Source organism: Misgurnus anguillicaudatus, chromosome 3 (assembly GCF_027580225.2).
Source record: "Misgurnus anguillicaudatus chromosome 3, ASM2758022v2, whole genome shotgun sequence".
NCBI lineage: Eukaryota > Metazoa > Chordata > Actinopteri > Cypriniformes > Cobitidae > Misgurnus > Misgurnus anguillicaudatus.
Genome location: NC_073339.2, coordinates 3,979,453 through 4,005,411, shown reverse-complemented (window position 1 = coordinate 4,005,411; position 25,959 = coordinate 3,979,453). Strand labels below are relative to the sequence as shown.

Genomic DNA, 25,959 nt, shown 5'->3' with positions numbered 1-25,959 from the left:
CTGTTGCCTCACAGCAAGAAGGTTACTGGTTTGACTCCCAGTTAGGGCAGGTGGCCTTTCTGTTTGGAGTTTCTGCATGTTCTCCCTGTATCGGTGTGGGTTTAATCCGGGTACTCCGGTTTCCTCCCACGGGCCAAAAACACGCAAGTTAGGCAAATTGGAGATACCAAATTGTCCCTCCCCCAACTTGTGTATGAATCAACTTGTCTGAATAAAACTTGTGTATGGATTACTTGGTTCTCGCCATGAATATAGCCGTAGATGCTGGAATGGTGTTAAGGAAGAAGAAAATGCAACTTAAATGATCTAAGGGGCAGAAAGAAATATGATTGGTTGGCAAAAATGACCAATGAAAGTGCTCAACCGGAGCCTTCAAGGCAGCTTCTGCAGTGAAGCAGTTCGAGCTCACCGTTGGTCAGGTGAGTAGCGCAGATATGGTTAGATAGGATGTGACTGTTTTTGAATTCAGCTCAAAATGTCTTGAGCGTTAAATTATGTTATTCCGTGTTTTCATGTGTCCGTGGCACGTATTGGTTACTCAATTGTTTTTCCTATTTTCTTACCATTGTCGCTTGGGTTAGAATGATTTACATAAAGTGACATCCTAACCCAACTCTAACACCAATTGAAAACAGTTTAAAAATCTGATGTTCATAAACCAATGCTTAAAATGACATTCGCATTTATGCCAAACCCAACTTTATCCTCAGACAAAAAACACAAATCTAACCTCAAACCCAAGCAACAATGGTTTGAAAAAAGAAAAAAATTGTGCCACAGACACATGAAACATGGAAAACATTACTTAAACGCTCAAAACATTTCAAGATGATTTCAAAATCAGTCACATTCCTATCTAGCTACTCACCTGACCAACGGTGAGCTTGACCTGCTTCACTGCAGAAGCTGCCTTGGAGACTCCAGTTGAGGGCTTAAAACACCAACGAGCACATTCATTGGTCATTTTTGTGAACCAATCATATTTCTTTCTGTCCCTGAGATCATGTTTAAGTAAAATTCCTATCTGAACTGGTTTGTGACGTTGACACGATGGGCCCTACTTTAACGATCTAAGCGCATTGTCTAAAGTGCACAGCGCAACGTCTAAATGGGTGTGTCCTTATCCACTTTTGCTATTTAAACGACGGGAAAAATGGTTTGTGCGCCGAGCGCATGGTCGAAAAGGGTTGGTCCTATTGTAATGAGAGTATTTTGGGCGTAACGTGGAATAAACCAATGAGAGTCTCAGCTCTCATCCCCTTTAAAAGCCTGTTGCGCTGGCGCTATGTCTAATTCCTATTTAGATGACGGGCTTTGTAAACTGAAAAACTAAGCGGAGGAAGAAGATCCCCAGTTTAAGATTAATGTTAAATAATTGTGTTGTTTTTCACTTGTATTGAAATTGTTCTTTTTTATTAAAACCTTTAAAATCGTTTTCTTTTAGTCATGGAAGTAAAAAAGCAGGCTTTTAATTGCTTTAAATGTATGGCTATCCAATATCATCAAAAAATAATTTACAAGTATGTAAGATAAGGTTTGTACTCTAAAAATACTTTATTTGTAACAAACAGGAGATAAAGAAACGGCTCTCCGCACGTTTCAGCACTTTGGACAGCGTTTTTTTAGCAAAGAGTTCTTTTTAGCATTACTTAAAAATGTTTCTCATCTAACCATATCCACAGGTACAGAGTCATCATTTACAATAAATCCGTGAGGTAGCATTAAAAAAAAAACATTTAAAAACAGATGCATTTGTTTAAAGCAAAGCATTTATTTACTTACCAGTCTACACCCAGCTAACAGAAACAAGTTCTAAGAACGTTCCCTGAAAGTTCTTTACGTTCCCAAAAACGTTCTGCCAACGTTAAAAGTGTCCAGTTTTCTTGACGTTCTAAGAACGTTTTTGTGTTGTCTCAACGTTAGAGGAATGTTACATTTTACCATTTTTAAACGTTATGACAATGTCATGTTTTAATGTTCACACAATGTTTAAAACAACAACTGTTTATTATATTGACTTGTTTAATTGTTATGTAAATGATAGAGAAACATTGCATTTTATTATATTTATTTTTTATATTTATATTATTTTATTATATTTATTATATATTATATATTTATTATATATTATATATCTATTATATATAAGTTTAGATGTTGATGTTTTGTTTCATTTTAAGTCACCATTATTGTGATTAGTGTTCGTTTTAGTTGGGCTCTTGAGCCTTGTCTTTGGCTTGCTAGTTTTTTCCCTGGTTGTATTAACTTTTTGTTAATACACCACATTGGTTCTGGTTGTATTAACTTTTTGTTAATACACCACATTTGTTAAGAACATGTTAAGTTAGTAGTGTAATTCTGTGGTGTGGTGGTTGGTACATAATGGTAAAAAATCATCCCTAATTAAATTACTAATCAAAAGTTTATTTTCTGTCAATAATGTAAATGAGATCCAGTGCTTTCACAGCAGTTTGTCATTAAGGAGTTTTAGAAACTTTAGACAAAAAATATCTGCTGTATAACTGGGATGCACAAACATCAAGAATCAGACTATGAATCTCAACCATGGTGACAATTAAATGAAAAACTTCATGCTGCAATGCATGCTGGGTATTAACAAATTACAAATCTCATTCAGGACTCCCAGCATGCACTGCAGCATGGATAAATAATGATTTTTTTCCAAATTTCTTTGTCACCATGGTTGAGATTCATAGTCTGATTCTTGATGTTTGTGCGTCCCAATTATACAGCAGATATTTTTTGTCCAAAGTTTCTTAAACTCCTTAATGACAAACTGCTGTGAAAGTGCTGGATCTCGTTTGCATTGTTGACAGAAAGTAAGCTTTACTTAATTGGGGATGATTTTTTTCCTTTGTGTGCCGGCCACCACACCACAGAATTACACTAACAACTTAACATGTTCATAACAAATGTGGTGTATTAACAAAAAGTTAATACAACCAGAACAAATGTGGTGTATTAACAAAAAGTTAATACAACCAGGGAAAAAACTAGCAAGCAAAAGACAAGGCTCAAGAGCCCAACTAAAACGAACACTAATCACAATAATGGTGACTTAAAATGAAACAAAACATCAACATCTAAACTTATATATAATAGATATATAATATATAATAAATATATAATATATAATAAATATAATAAAATAATATAAATATAAAAAATAAATATAATAAAATGCAATGTTTCTCTATCATTTACATAACAATTAAACAAGTCAATATAATAAACAGTTGTTGTTTTAAACATTGTGTGAACATTAAAACATGACATTGTCATAACGTTTAAAAATGGTAAAATGTAACATTCCTCTAACGTTGAGACAACACAAAAACGTTCTTAGAACGTCAAGTAAACTGGACACTTTTAACGTTGGCAGAACGTTTTTGGGAACGTAAAGAACTTTCAGGGAACGTTCTTAGAACTTTTTCCTGTTAGCTGGGCAGGTGAAGCAGCTCTTTGCGCCTTCTAACGTCTCATAATTAGTCCTCATTTATGTCCAAGAGACTCAACTTTTACATTCAATCCTTTAATCTTTCATATTTAAAAGCGTTTTTGTGCTGCTGCACATTCATGTACTTTGTGATAAGCAAAACCCGCGTTGTCCTCCCTTTTATAGGCGCATATTACTAATGCGCTCTTTAAATAACATAAAACATATTGCGCCATTGACTTTAGACTTTAGACCAGGTTTTTGTTGGTCAATAGCGTAGTCTATTTTAGTTGCCTCAAAATAGCAACGCACCAACAATGCTCCTGAACACACCTCGTTTTCAGACCAGAACGCCCATGGGCGCAAAAGGGGGCGCAAATGCATTTGCTATTTAAACAACGTGGCGCTAAACATGAAAATTATAATTGCGCAGGGTGGAAACTAGCAAAAGACACTTGCGTCGCGCGTTGCACTGCATTGCGCCGCATTGCGCTGGGTGTAAGATAAAGCACTTCATATGTGAAGTTTTAGCTCAAAATACCACATAGATAATTAATTATAGCATGTTAAAATTGACACTTTGTAGGTGTGAGCAAAAATGTGAGGTTTCGGGTGTGTCCTTTAAAATGCAAATGAGCTGATGAAATTCAAACACTGATCACAACTGTCAATTATTTTGTCTCTCTATTTCTCTCTCGCACTAAATGGCAGTGCTGTGGTTGGATAGTGCAGATTAAGGGGCGGTATTATTATAATAAGATCCCCTTCTGACATCATAACGGGAGCTAATTCTTCACGTGCTTGCAGAGAATGGTTTACCAAAACTAAAAGTTACTGAGTTTTTCTTTTTCACATTTTCTAGGTTGACTTAGGACTGGGACCCAATTATAGCACTTAAACATAGAAAAGTCAGATTTTCATGATGTGTTCCCTTTAAATACATGTGCTCACCATGCATCTTTTAGCGATGTCGCCATAGTTCTTTGTTTTTCTCACTTTTGTCCATCTCTTCCGTTTGTTGATCAACCCTTTTGGTCTATCTTTTTGAGTGCTTTGTCTAGTTCATCTCTCTCTATCTTTTCACAAAAGAATACATTTATTAAATAATGTTAACTTGACTGACTACTTCATTTCCTGAAACAACATACACAAATTCATTTTGCTTCTCTCATTTCATTCCTGTTTAGGTCAGACAGCAGTATATGAAGTGGATGAGTGCTCTTTTTCCAAAGCCTTAAACCTAAAACCATCAAACATGCCCCCAGAAATAACTAAGGACCAGACTGTTCGCATTCATGAGAACATACTGAAGATCCATTAGTAGATTTTTTATTTATTACGTGAAAAAAGTCACTATAGCAGAATCTGTGTTTTTTTTATATATCTCATTTCTAATTTTTCTCATTCTCATTTTTAAATGTATGATCTCTTGATGTCCTATTGAATATTTAGAATAAGTCTTTATTAGCTGTTTGTTTGGGGAGTTATATGTATTGCTTTTATGTATATGGTGTATGGTTACATATATTAGATTGCACATGTGGAAAAAATCTTTGAGTACATTTAATATACTGTACAGGACTCAATTATATCAGATTTTTGTTTGAAATTTTTTTATAATTTTGAATTTGAGAAGGGAAATGAAAGAGACTGGGGGGTTTTTATTTACCATGTTTCCTCATTATGCCGATTAAGTTCGCTATAACACAATAGGAGGTTTGTGAAATCTATGTAATATGTAAAACAGCCTCTCTTGCTCTTCAACAGTTCCTTTTTTAGGCTCTTAAAAAAACACACACACACACACAACAAACATTAACAATCAATTTGAATTTGACTTGAAACAGATCTAAGTGTAAATACTTCTTTTTTCAAAGAGTTTGAATTTACTGACATTTAGTTTAGTGGTTGCTCTTTGGATTAGTTTGGATTATGGTTTCCAATTGCCAATATAAACCAAACATTAAAATAATTATTGACCGATTAATAAATATGTGTGATTATTGACCAAAGGGGAAAAACATTAAATGCAAAATCTAAAAAAAAAAAACTGAGTACCACAGAATAAAATAAATCTGAATAAATGCCACAAAAAATAATAACACAGGTTTTGTAAATCAGTAAAATGAGAGAACTGATCAGGGGTCAAAAAAGGAACTGAACATTTAAATGAGTAAAAGCAAAAAAGAAAAGAAGTTACATTTTCTCAACGGACTGATAATCAGATAACAACTCTATAAATACTTGCTTGTGTTCAGTCGTGTCAGGTAAAGATCATTAAATGTAACTTACTTCAGGTAAGAATTATTTTGTCTCTCTCTTTCTCTCTCGCACTAAATGGCAGTGCTGTGGTTGGATAGTGCAGATTAAGAGGCGGTATTATTATAATAAGATCCCCTTCTGACATCATAACAGGAGCTTAATTTAAATGGCCTAATTCTTCACGTGCTTGCAGAGAATGGTTTACCAAAACTAAAAGTTACTGAGTTTTTCTTTTTCACATTTTCTAGGTTGATTTAGGACTGGGACCCAATTATAGCACTTAAACATGGAAAAGTCAGATTTTCATGATGTGTTCCCTTTAAATACATGTGCTCACCATGCATCTTGTAGCGATGTCACCATAGTGATTTGTTTTTTTCACTTTTGTCCATCTCTTCCATTTGTTGATCAACCATTTTGGTCTATCTTTTTGAGTGCTTTGTCCAGTTCATCTCTCTCTATCTCTTCACAAAAGAATACATTTATTAAATAATGTTAACTTGACTGACTACTTCATTTCCTGAAACACCACACATACACAAATTCATTTTGCTTCTTTCATTTCATTCCTGTTTAGGTCAGACAAGTGGATGAGTGCTCTTTTTCCAAAGCCTTAAACCTAAAACCATCAAATATGCCCCCAGAAATAACTAAAAACCAGACTGTTCGCATTCATGAGAACATACTGAAGATCCAGTTGTAAATTTATACTATAGCAGAATCAATGTTTTTTTTTTCTTTATCTCATTTCTAATTTTTCTCATTCTTATTTTAAAATGTATGATCTCTTGATGTCCTATTGAATATTTAGAATACGTTTTTTTATCAGTGGTTTGTTTGGAAAGTTATATGTATTGCTTTTATATGTTTATGTATATGGTGTATAGTTACATATATTAGATTGCACATGTGAAAAAAATCTTTGAGTACATTAACTATACTGTACATGACTCAATTATATCAGATTTTTGTATGAAATTTTTTTATAATTTTGAATTTGAGAAGGGAAATGAAAGAGACTGGGGGGGTTTATTTACCATGTTTCCTCATTATGCCGATGTTAAGTTCACTATAACACAATGGGAGGTTAGTGAAATCTGTAATATGTAAAACAGCCTCTCTTGCTCTTCAACAGTTCCTTTTTAGGCTCTTAAAATAAAACACACAACAAACATTAACAATCAATTTGAATTTGACTTGAATCAGATATAAGTGATAATACTTTTGTTTTCAAAGTTTGAATTCACTGACATTTAGTTTAGTGGTTGCTTTTTGGATTAGTTTGGATTATGGTTTCCAATTGCCAATATAAACAAAACATTAAAATAATTCTTGACCAATTAATAAATGACCAAAAGGGGAAAACATGCATAAATACATATTAAATGCAAAATCAAAAATAAAACTGAGTACCACAGAATAAAATAAATCTGAATACATGCCACACAAAAAAAATTCTCCTCGTTTTGTAAATCAGTAAAATGAGAGAACTAATCAGGGGTCAAAAAAGGAACTGAACATTTAAATGAGTAAAAGCAAAAAAGAAAATAAGTTACATTTTCTCAACGGACTGATAATCAGATAACACCTCTATAAATACTTGCTTGTGTTCAGTCGTGTCAGGTGAAGATCGTTTTATGTATTGTAACTTACTACAGGTAAGATCACCTTTACATTAATACTTAAGATAACATTTGGTTGTTGTTTTGATTTTGATGTTTTGCTTGTGATATACATGAGTAGCTGTTTTTAATGATATTTTGTTATGAAAGTTTATATTTTTTCACCATAATTTTATAGTAATTACTTGGCAAAAAGATTGCCAGTATATTACTGTTATTTTTTTAATTTTCACATTAAGCCTTTTAGCACCACAGCAAAATCGTCAGTGTCAAAAAAGAAAGAAAAAAACTACTGCTGTTTACAAACAGAATCAATGAACGAATAATGGACAAGAACAGAATAACTAACCTATACAGTCAAACAGCCTTCATTGAATATTAACTCTTAAGAACAGATTAAATAAAACATTAAATATATCAAAATCTCAGCAGATGATAATGAAATAATTCCACCATCAGAATTACCATCTTCTGTTATTACAAACACATTTGACTTTATTTGTGTCATAAGACATTTTTATTGAGAATTAACAGAGGTTTCAAACAACGCATTTCAGATTTTTACAGAATGGAATTTCAGAAATCTTTGACACTGGCCACATCTATAACACAATATATTCACATGGCCCACGCAAACACTTATCACCATAATGGTGGTTTGATGAAATATTTTTTCAACATTTAAATGAAGGGTGCAAACCAGGGTTATTATCATAAATGAAAACTATCATGAAAACTGAAACTATTAGTGAAAAAACATTTTCGTTAACTGAAATAAAATAAAAACGAAGGTTTCAAAAAAACAAACAAAAAAACTAAACTAAACTACAACTATAATGTGGACCTGCAAAACGAAACTAAACTAAATCAAATTTAGGAAAACATAACTTGCGTTTTCGTTTTTTAAATGTTATTGGATCAGCAGTTGAGCACAGATTTTTTCATTGCTACGGTTAGTTTATTAAGACAACCTGCCTTCTGCTGTCAAACCCTTAAAATAACTGAAGGTGGCTTAATTATTTCAGTGTACTATACATCCCGAAGCATTTAAACGTGGCTGAAAACGCCGACCGCTTGCCTGGCAGTGTTTGCAGACGCTTTTTGGTTGCTATGATACAGAATGTCCGCTTAACTAATCTGATATTATTATATGCTTTTGCGGATAATCAACAATTGGTTTAGTCAACAAATAATTATATTATGTTAGTACAACGATGTCTTCTGGTACAGAAATGGACACTCATAGACAGAACATTAAACTTTGCATTGATTTTCAGTTGTTGTGCACAGACATAAGTTTGTACAAGTAGGATGTGCTGATTCACTCAACATTCTGCTGGGTTATTTTTAACTCAATGTTGGCTAAATATTAGACAGAACACATGTTGGGTTATAAATAAACATATGCTGGGTTGTTTCAACTAATGTTTGGGTTAACAACAACCCAGCATAGGTTTATTTTATTACCAAACATGTATATTTATATTTGTATATTATATTTACCCAGTATAAATAACCCAACAGAATTTAGAGTGTTGGGTTAGTGTGGTATTTGTCCCGTCCTTCCTCCACTTTGATTGGAAGGACTAAATAAAAACGAACCTTATTTTAAAAAATCCTCTTATTCTCCTCTTATTTTCAACATTTCCAGATTTGGCAAGATGTATGTAAACTTTTGACCACCACAACCATGATATTACGCTAAAGACTAAAACTATACTAAAACTAAATAAAAACTAAATGTAATGATTTAAAAAAAAATAAAAAAAATAAAAACTATTTATGCACCACCAAGAACAACTAAAACTAAACTGAACACATTACAAAACTAAATAAAAATAAAAACTAATATTTTTTAAACTATAATAACCCTGGTACAAACATGATATTGATTGAATTTTTAACATTGATTTAATGGTTTTTGTCTTGTCCCTTGCGATCTGGGACAGCTCTAATGCAACATTTATTTATTTTATCTTTAGACCTCTACAACCTCTGAATATAACATTTACAACTGATCTATCAAAAATGCATCCACCCTTCTTAAATGGGTCATATTATCAGTTTTTCTAAGATGTAAAATAAATCTTTGGTGTCCCCATAGTACACATGTGAAGTTTAAGCTCAAAATACCCCACAGACAATTTATTATAGCATGTTAAAACTGCCACTTTGTAGGCCTGAGCAAAAATGTGCCTTTTTTGGTGTGTCCTTTAAAATGAAAATGAGCTGATGAAATGCAACACTGATCACCATAATGGTGGTTTGTTGAAATTGAAACTCAATTGTGCTGTCAATTTTTTTCTCTATCTTTCTCTCTGCACTAAATGGCAGTGCTGTGGTTTGATAGTGCAGATTAATGGGCGGTATTATTGTAAGAAGACTTGCGGCCTATCACAAAACAGGCCAAATTTGAACAACTTAATTTTTTACATGCTTGCAGAGAATGGTTTACCAAAAAAACTAAGTTACAAAGTTGTTCTTTTTCACATTTTCTAGGTTGACAGAAGCACTGGGGACCCAATTATAGCACTTAAACATGGAAATAAACAGATTTTCATGCTATGACCTCTTTAAGAGTAAGTTTGTTTTCTTGTCATGACTTTTAAGAGTAGTTACATTTTGCAATTAATTCTAAAATATAAAACATACTGTACACAAATATTTAGTTTGAGAAATGTATGTATAGATCAAGGCTGGGTTATAATTTACATAATTTCATTTACTATGAAATATGAATGATCATTTCAAATCAGTGAGTAGATAAACCTTGTTTTAAAACCAATGCTGATATGTAGTTTTTTTTCTAATTGTTATTGCAAATTTTTTATGATAAATATTAAACTCAAAATGTCAAAAAATATAGTAAGTGTGACCTTTTGTTGCCTTTATTCATTAATATAGTTATTTATAAAAAGTATTAATTCATTTTGTTTATGATTGATTAATTGTGTGTTTGTTTTTGATTTCAGATATTATAATGGCTTTATTGAGCATCATCTCTGTCATGCCATGTAAGTGTACACCGCCAAATCCCCGGTGTTAAATTAACACCGGCTCGGTGGTTATATGGGTCCCACCAGCAGGGTGTTAAAAGTAACACCGAAGCAGTGTTAGAGTTAATTAGATAATTAAGCAATCATTTGAGTGATTATTTCATTATTGAAGACACCTGATGATAATGAGCAGAACTACATCTACAACTTCCAGTCACTGCCTTAAGCCCGGAATACACTGCACGATAATTGGCTGTCCCAGACGAAAGATTGCCATCGTAAAACTATCGTCGCGATTTCTGTTATCGTGGCTCTCCATCGGTGGTCCTATGTCGTACAGTGAGAGAGGTTCAAAGACGGCTGTTTTCCCGGTCTTGTGCCCAAAGATAGCCTACGATAGTTTTCTGACGGTGTCAGAAAATTCGGCATGATCACCGCACAGTGTGTTTGCTGCTACGACCTGCGCACTGGTATTTGTTTACCACGAGGGCATGCTGGTGACGTTGCGCAACGTGTGATGCAGCCGCCGAAGCTTCCGTGTCATCATCGTACAGTCTACATGCCTGTCGTACCCGAGTTTAAACGATACATGTCGCACAGTGTGATAAGGTAATGATCTTATAAGTGGACAAAAATCGTGCAGTGTATTCCGGGCTTTAGATAAAATCAACTGAAAAGACATCACTCTTATTACAAACCAGACTGACTTTTGTCTACTTTGAAATTGTTTGGTCACCATTATGGTGATCAGTGGTTCCTTTAGTTGGGCAGTTTGACTCTTGTTTTCCTTTTGATGTCTTTGCAACAGTGTTTACTGAACACATTATTTGTTGTAAAGGTTGTTAAAGCAAAGTTTATAAAGTTTTTATAACAGAGATTGTAGATTGAAGTAAATTGTTTACACAGTCAAAAAATTCAGTATTCATGGAAAATTAAATGTTGATCAAATATATATTCTCTATTGGTTTTAACTTACAGAGCTTTTTAAATTTTATTGTTAATAACAATACTTGCCGGAAAGTTTATATTGTGCCTCATGTGCAGATATCATGAATCACCCCATTAATCGCAACAAGGGTGACATAATTTATGTTGCGATCCATGATGGGAGTCATGAGTTTTATACTATGGTGGATCCCAGCATGCTTTGCGGCATTATGTTTGTCACCATGATTCCGATTGGTGGGGTGGTTCATGATATCTGCACGTGAGGCAAAAGAGAATTTCCGGCAGGTGTTTAACAATAAAATTTGAGAAGCTTGATCCGAGGAAAGTTATGTTACTGAAGTCCAATAGAGAATATATATTTGATCAACATTTAATTTTCTATGAACACTGAATTTTTTGACTGTGTAAACAACTTACTTAAATCTATAATCACTGTTATACAAACTATATAAACTTTGCTTTAACAACCTTTACAACAAATAATGTGTTCAGTAAACACTGTTGCAAAGACATCAAAAAGAAAACACGAGTCAACCCACCCAACTAAAGGAACCACAGATCACCATAATGGTGACCAAACAATTTCAAAGTAGACAAAAGTCAGTCTGGTTTGTAATAAGAGAGATGTCTTTTCAGTTGATTTTATCTAAGGCAGTGACTGGAAGTTGTAGTTGTAGTTCTGCTCATTATCATCAGGTGTCTTCAATAACAGGCCCGGATTGGCCATAGGGAGAACCGGGAGGATTCCCGGTGGGCCGGTCTGTTTTTTTTGGCCACGAGGGCCGGTGTTGTCATGCCACCGGGATGACGCGTATTTGCGGGTGAGAGATGTCCCCGCCGCTTTATGCACAAGTTGATTGTGTCCCGAGTCCCGACCACTTATTGGAAGAATTCTTGCATTAGGGTGCATTGACATCTAAAACGCATGGGAAACGCAGGACGTGCCGATGTCTTCTGGTTTTCAAAGCGCGTACTTGAACACGAGTTTTGTTTCAGACGCGTCTATAGTGAGTGCGCTTGCCGGCCGCGCGTCTATATTTAAAATAAACTTGAGCGCGTCTTTTGAGTGCGCTTGCCGGCCGCGCGTCTATTATATTTTAAATAAACTTGAGCGCGTCTTTTGAGTGCGCTTGCCGGCCGCGCGTCTATATTTTAAATAAACTTGAGCGCGTCTTTTGAGTGCGCTTGCCGGCCGCGCGTCTATATTTTAAATAAACTTGAGCGCGTCTTTTGAGTGCCCTTGCCGGCCGCGCGTCTATATTTTAAATAAACTTGAGCGCGTCTTTTGAGTGCGCTTGCCGGCCGCGCGTCTGTTATATTTTAAATAAACTTGAGCGCGTCTTAATGCAAACGTGCTGGCCTCTAAACGTATTTTTTTTATCCAAGTCATAGATGAATTCTCTATGAATAGTCATTATTCATTGTTTATTGCAAGAGGAACAAAAATCTATTTGATGCAAAACTCATTAGTTTCAAAAGTATATCCATGATGTTTTCTTTTTTTTAACACAATGTAGGCCTACGTTATTTAGCAATAGACATGATCTAAGTACTAAAAAAAAGATACAGATTATTTCCATTTGTTTCCAATGCATACTTGATAAATCTTGCTTGTGTATTGTATATCAGGGGTTTCCAAACGTTATCAACCCAACAGTTAATCTCAAGACTCACCATTTTTTAGAAATAGAAATATAGAGGAAAATACAAACACATTTGTTTCCTTTAGTTTTTGAATAAGTTTACTTTAGTAATATATGGTCTTATGGTAGGGCTGCATAATTATGGCAAAAATTATAATTGTTTACTGCATTTGCACGGAATATGAAATTATATATTTGAAAAATACAGTGAATTGCAAGGCTGCAGAGAACAGTGCACTACTGCAGACTTATACTACTGAGGGTTTAAAGATATTATTTTAATAGTCAGTCGTGAACTAAAGTGGGCCGGTCTAAGGCATGAAACTCCAGGGCTGAAAATGAGTCCCACTCCGGCCCTGTTCAATAATGAAATAATCACTCAAATGATTGCTTAATTATCTAATTAACTCTAACACTGCTTCAGTGTTACTTTTAACACCCTGCTGGTGGTACCCATATAAACACCGAGCCGGTGTTAATTTAACACCAGGGATTTTGCAGTGTAAATCAGATGTGTTTCTTTGTCAATGTGTCAGCAGTCAGGGTTGGGCAAAGATACATTTCAAAATAAAATACCAAATACGTTAGTTTTAAGTGTATCAAAATAAACTACAAAATACAGCAGCTACAAAATGTACCAAAATAAACTACTTTTGAAAATACAAAAAAAATACTTTTACAAGGGAGCATTACATTTCTTCGCAAACATTCCATTAGTTGGACTATTTAATCTATTGCTTCACCATTACATTGACTCTGAATGAGTCCTTATAAAATCTGACATATGCAACCAGTAACGAAGGGCCAACTTTGCATTAGCAAAAATTTGTTTCTAACTAATTAATTAATTATTTGATTGTTATCATGAATATAATAATATATTGTGTGTCAGGCAGTCATTCATGCAATGGTATGCAAACCAAACGATTTAGCCTCGGCTAAACAAACACCAAAACTTAACATGAACTGTTAAAGATTATAGCAAATTGATGAAAAGCTGGCAGCCTGCACGTTTCTTACCTTGACAACCATCTTTCACATGGATCAATTTTCTGGTCTGGGGCTGGGCAAAATTCTCAGTACGCATCGCATTTCTATGATGTCATCATGTAGACTATTTTAGAAATACAAAAATACAAAACACCATGGGCGCAGGAAGTGGGGGTGCTGCAGGTGCTGCAGCACCCCCAGGTGGCAAAGATTTAAAACTGCAATGACCATAAAATGATAGCTTATAAATATCTCTGATTGTTGTTTGTTACTGTTCCAAGACATTTTGTATGTCATGTTTGGGCAGTGTGATGAAGAGAGAATTATTAATTTAGTAATTTTAAAATGATTTAATTTATTTCAGTGTGTATTAGCCAAGCACGCACACTCACAACCACATAGAACGAATTACTATCTGTAGCCTATCTATCAGCTTCGCAATGTCTCATGTTTCAGAAGAGAATTTTTGTATTTTTCAATAACACAGCCCAAAAGTGCCGAGGACTAGCGTTATTTCTCCAAATGACTCCTTATCCTGCATATCAGAAAACGGTAATCTTTTCAAAAACTATTTAAAATTATAGCCAAATTGTTCCGCGGTGTTAAACGCACATGTAAATGTAACAGAACATTTAAAGTAAACATTTAAAGTAAAAAAGATTGAATTAAATTATTAAAACGACATGAAAGGAACTAAATTGTAAAGCCTCGATGTACAATAAGGAACATGCGCATTTAAGAGTGGTGGGTATTTAAAAAAATAATATAAATTATTCCCATGCATCGATTTTAATGTTAAACATCTATAAATCCAAATTAATACATATGGAATATATTCCAACAATTTAGGATATGATGTTTGAATTTTAAAGTCGAAAAATATCTTATTTTTGCACCGCTGTGCAGGAGGCATGGCAAACCGAAACAAAACTTAAGACAAAAATATTACATTTACGTTTAAAAAATAGAATTAAATGAAACCCGTGAATTGAAAGGTCCACTTATTGCCTTAACTCGAGTGATGTCTATAAACTTTCCGTGTTAAAATGTATAAATATTAAAACTTAAAAAAGCAAAGGAAAGCAAAGGCGGCGTAGGCTACTGGCATGAGTGAGAATGTATATATTCCTCCGACTTTCCTCCAAACTTGCCTAAAGTTAATTCTCCTGTTTTTCTTTTTTTCTTTACATCTTCAAAACTCCATGTTGCACTTAAGCTTCATCATACAGAACAGCAGACCCGTGCGTGATGGGTGCCAGAGGAGACTCCGCACATGACTCGCGTTGCATTTTGTAACTTTTACAAATCATTTTGTAATTTGGGTACCTTTTTGGACACATTTGTTACTTTGGCCTAAATATAGTCTATATATAATATTTCTGATTATATGGCATAGTTTTCTCCCCACCCAATGAGGCTAATAAAGTAATGATAAAAAATATGCTTAATCAACGGCCCGGCTAGAGGATAGTAACAGAAAATAACAACCCTGGCAGAGAATCTAAACTCTACTATGTTGCAATAGGCTATATAGTTTGTATATATGCACCGTCAGCTCAGCTGTACATTATGGATGGGAGGTGCGAGTGAGTTTTTAAAAGAAAACATAGGTAGAGTGGTTTGCAGAATAAAAAGCTTGTGGACAACTTTAGAATTCTATAACTCTATATATAATTGCATTTATAAAATGGTTACTTCATATGCATAGCAGGGTTTCACAAAATAAAACACAAATAAGTTGTAATTATATTAGTACAAATATTACTCTTCCGCCAAACAAAGTAGTTTCTCAGTATCAAGTGAGCAATTCTCAAGCAACACAGACGCAGCAAAGACACAATGAAAATATGATTAAAGACTGTGGTGTTTATTCTTATAAATCAACATTCATCTAAAATATACATTAACATTAATATTGTGCAACTGTTGACGTGATGATCAAATATGCTTGGAAGCATGCTTAACTCTTTCCCCGTCAGCATTTTTTTTAAGTTGCCACCCAGTTTTATTTTAATGCCTTACAGAAATATTATCTTCTTTCAATAAACATAAAATATCCAACAACAACAACAAAAAAAAGTTTTATCCTACCTTCATTTGTTCTCTTATCACCTCTGAATTTTTCAGCTAAGAGCGGAGATAATTCAATTTTTGTGAAGAACTTTTGTAAGAGATCAGATTTAGAGCCATCAAAACTTACATGTCACGCTAAATCCACCACAACGCTGTTGTGTTGAGTGAATGCGTCAGTGTTTAAGTTGGGTAAGATTGCCATCTAGTGGATAATAGCGGATATATCAATTTAAGACAAAAACAACAGAACGTTTTCTCTTTATTGACGAAATGACTCAACAATATTTATTGACAATTATCTGAATATCGCCATAATTGTGCAAAAGTAGAAAAATAAGAAAATGATTAAAGACTGTGGTGTTTATTTTCATAAATCAGTACGCCACAACAGTGGCGCAGTGATACTTGTGATGCGGTCTGAACCGTGGGTTTACCGGGGTATTTTATCACGGCTTAGAACGCGTTTCAACCAATCAGAATGAAGAACCAGAACGAGCTGTTTTATAATATGGAATTAAAAACCTTTGACAACTGTCACCCTTTTTGCTTGCTTACTGGAGACTGCTGACATCATCTTAACTTGAACTTTCTTTAATACATTATATGATATTATTACTTATTACACGGCTGTCTGGAATGCTTGATTCTGATTGGTCAGTTGAGACATTTGCAGGTTCGTTCTTTTCGAATAATAACCGCTCCAAAATAATAACGCATAGCCGGACTACTTGCACGAGTAATATCGCTCCGCGCCAATAAAGATCAATAAAGATTACTGTCTGTCTGGCGCCATCTTGTGACAAACACTCGACAACCACGACAAGACACAGACAGCTTACTGAGACTGAACTTGACAAAATAGAGCATGACAGCTACGAAGCACACAAACAAAAAAATACAGAATGGGGATTAAAACTTCTCAAAGAGAAAAAATGGAGACAAGTATGAAGCAGAGGATCTTTATAAGGTATTACGATCATTTTATGCATCTGTGCAAAGTTTCGCGGAAGGATAAAAATGTTAATTTAAAACAAATATGCCAATAAAATGTTTCAAAATCATATTAATGTCCAGTTTTTTTTCTTATGTGGCAAGTAGCCGTGTAATAAGCGGGATAATGTAGAGGCAGCCGGTAGTTATTGGGAAATAAGCCCCTTCAGTGTGATACAAGACCCTCCGCTTCGCGTCGGGTCCTGATCACACTGTCGGGGCTTATTTCCCAATAACTACCGGCTGCCTCTACATTATCCCTTACTTAATGCACTATTGAGATCAAAATAACAACAACAATGAAAAACAACTGATTGTTCATATGTGAAATGTGAATCTACTATGTACTGCCATCCGCTAGATGAGCTATGTTTTAATTGTACTGTGTATTGTTTTATGACGCAGATAGTTGACTGTAGTGATGGGAGAAACAACTTTTACATGTTTTCCTAAAATAATGTTTTCATTGAACAGATGAGCTCTCTGCTGATCCCTGCAACAACTACACTGTGCTGGATGATTCAAGAAGATCCATCAATTATTATTCTTCCTCCTTCATGTGTGACAGAGATGTCAGTTGGGTCGGCTGGTATCGACTTTACCTTAATGGCCAGAGTGCTCAAATGCCAGAAACATGTGTTGAAAAAAATATGTGTGGTACTGCATATCCACTTTGGCTTAGGGGTGGACACCCAAAACCTGAGGATGGAGTGGTCACCAGAGATGTTTGTGGTCACTATAATTATTACTGCTGCTTTTATCAGTCATTTCCCATAAGAGTCAAAGCTTGCACGGGTGGTTATTATGTCTATGAGTTTGTTAAACCAACTAAATGCAGTATGGCATACTGTGCAGGTAATTATATTTGAATCTGATTATTTGTACATTTGTGATAACATGTTTGAGTCTCTGTTTTTAACTTCTATTCATGAAATGTTTCAGATGTTAGCAGTGTTAACTCCAACACAATGATCAACTCTACTGGTAATGTAAAGTGTTGTGTTGTCTATAGCGATGTAAAAGGTTTAGAGGCAGTATAATGATAATAAATATTCTGCATAGAAAGAAAGTTAACCAGGATTTACTATATTGTTTTCCAGTTGAGTATCATGCATGTTTTCTTATCTTCTCTTAGTAATGAGATAAACAAGGTTTTGCATTTTTTTCAGAAAACAGTGTTTTTATTGAGCAGATAATCTCTTTGCAGATCCCTGCAAAAACTACACTGTGCTGAATGATTCAAGAAGATCCACCAACTATTATTCTTCCTCCACCATGTGTGACAGAGATGTCAGTTGGGTCGGCTGGTATCGGCTTTACCTTGACGGCCAGAGTACTCAAATGCCAGAAACATGTGTTGCAGTGAATAGATGTGGTACTAATATTCCACTGTGGCTAAGTGGTGGACACCCAAAACCTGAGGATGGAGTGGTCACCAGAGATGTTTGTGGCCACTCGAACAGTTTCTGCTGCTTTTTACAGTCAAATCCAATCAGAGTCAAAGCCTGCACAGGCGGTTATTATGTCTATGAGCTTGTTACACCAACTGTATGCAATAGCGCATACTGTGCAGGTAAATGATTTAAATCTGTCCCCAAAAACCATATACTCACATCTGAACATTAATCTGTAGTACTGATCAGAGGTGTCAAATCCATGTGCCAGGAGTAAAAGTCCTCTCCAGTATTTTGTTCCAATCACCTGGATTTAATTAGCAGTTTTTCAGCAGGAGCTGACCTCCTGACTCGTTGGTGTTTTAAGCCCTCAACGAAGCCTTCAAGGCAGCGCTGCCTGGAAGGCACTCCCTGTGCCCCGAGCGTTTCAGCCAATCACAGCACTGGTGCTAGATATTGAGCCTTCCGCCAGCTTCTGGCAGTATGAGCTCACCGTTGGTCAGGTGAGTAGCGCAGATATGCTAAGATAGGAATGTGACGGTGTTTGAATCCAGCTCGAAATGTTTCGAGCGTTTAAGTGATGTGTTTCTGCGTTGTCACATGTCTATGGCACAAGTTTTTTTGTGGCAGTTTCACGTATTGGTTGCTAAATTCTTTTTCCTATTTGCTTGCCATTGTTGCTTGTGATTGGGGTTAGAACAACTTTCTGTTACATAAAATGACATCCTCACCTTAACCCCAACTCCTGGGTTATTCTGTTAAATAAACATATAAACCAATGCTTTACAATGACATCCGCATTTATGCCTAACGCAACTTTATCCTCGCATGAAAACATTCTAAAAATTAGACGAAAGCCACAAATCTAAGCCCCAAGCAACAATGGTAAAAGATAGGAAGAACAATTGCGCGACCAGTCCATGAAACTGGCACGAAAAGAATTGTGCTATGGACATGTGGGGACACAGTAACACATCCCTTAAATGCTCAAAACATTTCGAGCTGAACTCAAATACAGTCACATTCCTATCTTACCATATCTGCGCTACTCACCTGACCAACGGTGAGCTCATACTGCCAGAAGCTGGCGGAAGGCTCAATATCTAGCACCAGTGCTGTGATTGGCTGAAACGCTCGGGGCACGTGGAGTGCCTTCCAGGCAGCGCTGCCTTGAAGGCTTCGTTGAGGGCTTAAAACACCAACGAGTCAGGAGATCAGCTCCTGCTGAAAAACTGCTAATTAAATCCAGGTGATTGGAACAAAATACTGGAGAGGACTTTTACTCCTGGCACATGGATTTGACACCTCTGGTACTGATTAGATGCCATTTTTATGAGTGAATTTTTATGTTATAAAGTAAAATCAGGGAAATATGCAGAGGTGGGTAATCCATGTGCCATGAGTAAAAGTCCTCTCCAGTATTTTGTTCCAATCACCTGGATCTGCTAATTAGCACAGTTTTTCAGCAGGAGGTGACCTCTGGACTCGTTGGTGTTTTAAGCCCTCAACGAAGCCTTCAAGGCAGCGCTGCCTGGAAGTCACTCCACGCCCCCGAGCGTTTCAGCCAATCACAGCACTGGTGCTAGATATCGAGCCTTCCGCCAGCTTCTGGCAGTTTGAGCTCACCGTTGGTCAGGTGAGTAGCACAGATATGGTAGGATAGGAATGTGACAACATTTGAAATCAACTCAAAATGTTTTGTCCATTTAAATGATGTGTTTTCACGTTTTCACATGTGCTTAGCACGACAGTCTTTTTTGTGCCAGTTTCACGTATTGTTACCTCTATTGTTTTTCCTTTTTTCAATCACCTTTTTGCTTAGGATTGGCGTTGGATTTGTGTTTTTTGTCTGTTTTTTAAACAGTTTTCACGCGAGGAAAAAGTTGGGTTTGGCATAAATGTGGATGTCATTTTAAGCATTGGTTTGTATTTTTATTTGTCAGAATTTTAAACTGTTTTTATTTGAGGTTAGAGTTGGGTCAGGATGTCATTTTATGTAACAGAAAGTAGTTTTTACCCCAATCCCAAGCTAGTGATGGTCGTTTTCGAAGCACTGCTTCATGAGGCTTCGAAACATTTACAAATCTTTTGTTTCGAATCATTGGTTCGGAGCTTGTTTAAAACTGGCCCAAGTCACGTGATTTTAGCAAACGAGGCTTCATTACGTCATAAATGTTTCGAAAATCCGATGGTTCACCACTAGGGGGAGTTGACTACATGACCAGTGTCTTATATGTTTAGGTGAACTCGGGTCAGTTTTATTATGAAAGTTCATAAAACATTTATCATTCTGACTAATAACACTGCCATTTTGTCTACTTTTTGTTTATAGACAGATTTAATGACAAAAATGTGCAGGGTATTAAAAGGGTAGTTAGTTTTAATGATTTGTTTGCCCTAAATAAAACTAAAAACACATATAAGACTTTTAACTATGTCTTAATTAAGTTAAATAATTTTTTTTACATATTTTAATCAAAATCTTGCTATTATTTTGTAAAAAAAGTGTAAAATGTTTGGACATATCTGCTTTTACACTATTTTGACCAGCAGGGGTCGCCACCGTGTGTGGTGTTTCGAACTGCTTTGAAAAACTGAATAAATTTTCGAATCAATTGATTCGAAGCTTCGAAAAGCTTCGTTTCTCCCATCACTATCCCAAGCAACAATGGTAAGAAAATTGAGAAAACAATTGAGTAAACAATACGTGAAACTGGCAAGAAAAAGAAAGTCGTGCCACGAAAATGTGGAAACACATCACTTAAACAATTGAAACATTTGAGCTGAATATAAATACAGTCAGATTCCTATCTTACCATATCTGCACTACTCACCTGACCAACGGTGAGCTCATACTGCCAGAAGCTGGCGGAAGGCTCGATATCTAGCACCAGTGCTGTGATTGGCTGAAACACTCGGGCGTGGAGTTTCTTCCAGGCAGCGCTGCCTTGAAGGCTTCGTTGAGGGCTTAAACATTAGCGAGCCAAGAGCTCACCTCCTGCTGAAAAACTGTGCTAATTAGCAAATCCAGGTGATTGGAACAAAAGACTGGAGAGGACTTTTACTCATGGCATATATGGATTACCCACCTCTGTAAATATGTTAAAGTCAATCTATTGCAGTGGTTCTTAACGGTAATTCTGAAGGCCAACTGCTCTGCACATTTTGTATGGCTGCGTCTGAAAACTCTAAGCTGCTGCCTTCTGAGGCAGCTTTCCAAGGCAGGAAGGCATAAAGGCATGTCCGAATTCAATGTTTGGTCTACTTCCTGTATCCTGAGATACCTATGCGTGGGCGTACAATAAGAATGTGATTGGTCGAGCCTGGGCGAGTTCGGAAAAATAAAATGGCGGCCAAGGAAGCGACTGGAGCACAAATTTAGTGTAAATGAAGGTATATTTTCACTTTTTACAACTTTTAATTGCATTTCTAGCGAGAAATTAGTATTTTAGTTTTCAAATTGTGATTAGTTAAGGCGCTTTCTGTTTATATTTCAAACACGCTGCCTTTGAAATGTGTCCGAAAGTCTTTCTCTGAGCTGCCTTCATGCCTCCGAAGTCATTTCCTCATGAGGCAGCAAGGCAACGAGTCACTGCCTTGAGTTTTCGGACGCAGCCTATGTCTCCCCCATTTAACACACCTGATTCAAATCATCAGCTCATTAGAAGAGATCTCCATGAACTGAACTGAGTCTGTCAGATAAAAGAGACATACAAAATGTGCAGAGCAGCGGGCCTCCAGGAATGGAGTTGAAAAACACTGATCTATTGAACACAGGCATCCACTAGGGGCACTGTGTTTTATTTTTTGTACCAGTAATTGTTAAATAAATCTTTCTTCAGATAGTTAAAAAAAATGATACCTATTTTTTTATTCCTGCCATGTTTTCATTGAACAGATTCTGACCCATGCTCTAACTACCTTGTGCTGGATGATCCAAGAAGATCCACTAGCTATCCTAACACCTCCCTCTTTGACGCCTCTGTCAGTTGGGTCGGCTGGTATCGGCTTTACCTTAAAAACCAGAGTGCTCAAATGCCAGAATCATGTGTTGCAATGTTTAGATGTGGTAATGAAATCCCACTTTGGTTAAGTGGTGGACACCCAAAACCTGAGGATGGAGTGGTCACCAGAGATGTTTGTGGTCACTCTGACAATTACTGCTGCTTTTTTCAGTCATATCCCATTAGAGTCAAAGCCTGCACAGGTGGTTATTATGTCTATGAGTTTTTTAGACCAACTTTATGGGATAGTGCATACTGTGCAGGTAATTATCGGACCGTATGTTTGCATAATTCTAATGTATAAGCTCTATTTGTGATGTCTGTCTCTGTCATTAATTCAATTTAATTATGAATTTTTCAGAAGTCAGCAACATAAACAAAACCACCCCAACTGGTAATGTAAAATGCTGTTAATTGGTTTATATGTTGAATTAATAGGAACACCGCCAGTCTTAACTAACATGCTAATTGCATAATGAAATGTATTTTTTTTTAATATACAAAACTGTCATCTTTTAAAAAACTTTGATGTACTTGGATTCTTATGATTTGTTACATGTGGCTACTGTGTTTATGAATTGTTTCAGGTTTAAATATAACACAGCTTACAAATCCCTCGGTAAGTTGCCAAAATGTACTGCCAGCTAACAACTAGATATAAATTTTAATCTAAAGTGCAATGCAGATATAAAATATAATGTGCGCTTTATGTATTAAAGGAATAGTTCACCCAAAAATGAAAACTCTGTCATCATTTACTCAATCTCATGTTGTTACAAACCTCAATAAATTTCTTTGTTCTGATGAACAGGAAGGAAGATGTTTTGAGAAATGTTTTTAACCAAACATTTCATGGACCCCATTTACTTTCATAGTATTCTTTTTTCCTAATATGGAAGAAACTTGGTTACAAACATTTCTCAAAATATCTTCCTTCCTGTTCATCAGAACAACGAAATTTATACAGGTTTGTAACAACAAGATGGTGAGTAAATTATGACAGAATTTTCATTGTTGGGTGAACTATTCCTTTAAAGCAGGGGTCACCAAACTTTTTTCTCTGGGGGCCACATTATCGTTCCTGGCTGTGATGGGGGGCCAGGTCAGCCATATAACATAGAATTGTATGACCCAGACCAAAATGATTACCAGCAGGCCTCATTGTGTAGTAGAGATTACTAGCCTGGCACAGCCAAAGTCCCCATCAGTAAAAGGCTTTTCATGGGTAGCTAGTAGGTGAGCTACCTTATAGCTAGTTCGGACAGCAGCCTGGTTTACCTGAGTTTGGCGAAGGAATACATTCTGTTGTGCAGCCGGTCTGCCTTTCATCCTCCGAATCCTGTCTTCTCTTGCTTTCCCTCGCTAGATAGCATACACTTTGTGGGGGGTTTCATGATGATGACACAGATTATATTCTTTGAAAACTGCCACACTTTTTTTTACATATAATACAAACTGCACGGTCCTTACACTGAACAAAAAAATAATCGTTGGTCCACTGTTCTTTGTAATCTTGAGAATGTCGGGTGACAAAACCTCTGTAAATATAGTAAATTTGATAAATAAATATTATTTTTTTACTTAAAAAAATCAACAAAATACCAGATGCGACGTGTTATTACTTTCCAAAAAACAATTACAAAAATAAAATTGTCTCATAGGGCCAGTTCAAGTAATGGGGTGCAGAGGGGCTGGGGGGGCCGGTCAAAGGGGGGTTAGGTTTGGTGACCCATGCTTTAAAGAGTAACTAAACCCCTGGTCAGATCCTGACTCCACCTACTGGCAATATTTGAAAATTGCAAGAAAAGTATCAGACCCCAATGGAGATTAAGGGGATGAACTGAGCTTGTACTAAGGGTGTGGTGAGATTGAGCCTGCTTATAGGGTTGTACCGCTTACATCACACAGTACCGCAACATCCAACAGAAAAATTCAACTCCAGTAGCCACCGTTCAACCTGAAGAGGACAGCACTCAAGACGTTTTTACACCATATATTGTAGCATTGAAACACTTTATTACCCGGACTATGTCAGACTTTGTACTTCCGCTAAATTTCATTACGCTTCTGTACTAAGTCTGAGATATTTCCCATTCTAACCGTTTTCCTCCGGCTTCAAAACATATTGCCCAATCAACAAACAGAGGGTGGGCTTAGAGCCGTGACACAGACGCTTAGCTCCGAATGTAAGGTTGTAGTTTACAGCAGACATGGTGGAGGCACAGAAAGCTATTCGCTCTGTTGTGGAGAACTTAAGCCAAAACAAGAAGAGTGTTTGTTAAACATTTTAAATAGATATTATGTTGTTGCCCAACTCCCGACAGGTTTTGGGAAAAGTTTAATTTATCAACTACCGATCGTCGGCGAGAAACTGTGTTCAGCATAGCTTGGTATGCACAATGATCGAAAAATCATGGAGGGGAATTTCATTGTTGACAGTTCATGGTGGAGGACGCGTGGGCAAACATTCTTTGGTGACGTTCATGATTAACCAGAAAGTAAGGAAGGAAGATTTAATTTGCATATGGTTAGGACTGTCTGGTGGAAGAGTTTTTGAGTTTGGTAGGAGTCACTTAAACCTTAGTGGAAAGACACAGTAAGTACCGTGTTCAACTAGCTCTGGCCCAATTTACTTTACATAATCTGCAAAAGTCGTTCACAGCCATGTTCACTCTGGTATTTCGCTTGATGGCTTTGTTTTCACACCATGGGCCCTATTTTAACTATCTAAGCGCATTGTCTAAAGCGCACAGCGCACGTGTCCGAATCCACTTTTGCTAATGTAACGACGGGAAAAATGGTTTGTGCGCCGAGTCCATGGTCGAAAAGGGTTGGTCCTATTGTAATGGGAGTATTTTGGGCGTAACGTGCAGTAAACCAATGAGAGTTACTGTATGTAAAAGTTATGTATTCAATTTGACTTAACGCGACGCCGCGAAATGAAAAATGAGATAAAGAATTTACAAACGGCTCTCTGCGCGTTTCAGCACTTTGGACAGCGTTTTTTTAAGCATTACTTAAAAATATTTCTCATCTCACCATATCCGCAGGTACAGAGTCATCATATACAATAAATCCGTGAGGTAGCATTTAAAAAAACATTTAAAAACAGATGCATTTGTTTAAAGCAAAGCATTTATTTACTTACCAGGCTGCAGGTGAAGCAGCTCTTTGCGCCTTCTAACGTCTCATAATTAGTCCTCATTTATATCCAAGAGACTCAATAATAATCTTTTACATTCAATCCTTTAATCTTTCATATTTAAAAGCATTTTTGTGCTGCTGCACATTTATGTACTTTGTGATAAGCAAACCCGCGTTGTCCTCCCGTTTATAGGCACATATTACTAATGCGCTCTTTAAATAACATAAAACACATTGCGCCATTGACTTTAGACTTTAGACCAGGTTTTTGTTGGTCAATGGCGTAGTCTATTTTAGTTGCCTCAAAATAGCAACGCGCCAACAATGCGCCTCGTTTTCAGACCAGAAAGCCCATGGGCGCAAAAGGGGGCGCAAATGCATTTGCTATTTAAACAACGTGGCGCTAAACGTGAAAATTAGGGTGGAAACTAGCAAA

At 36.2% G+C, this 25,959-nt stretch overlaps 1 protein-coding gene across 1 annotated transcript in view; it reads left to right on the top strand.

Moving 5' to 3' along the window:
* Window positions 1-25,959, top strand: part of LOC129445238 (adhesion G protein-coupled receptor E3-like) — a 41,079-nt gene that overhangs the window by 12,680 nt on the left and 2,440 nt on the right. The gene's annotated exons all lie outside the window — the stretch shown is intronic.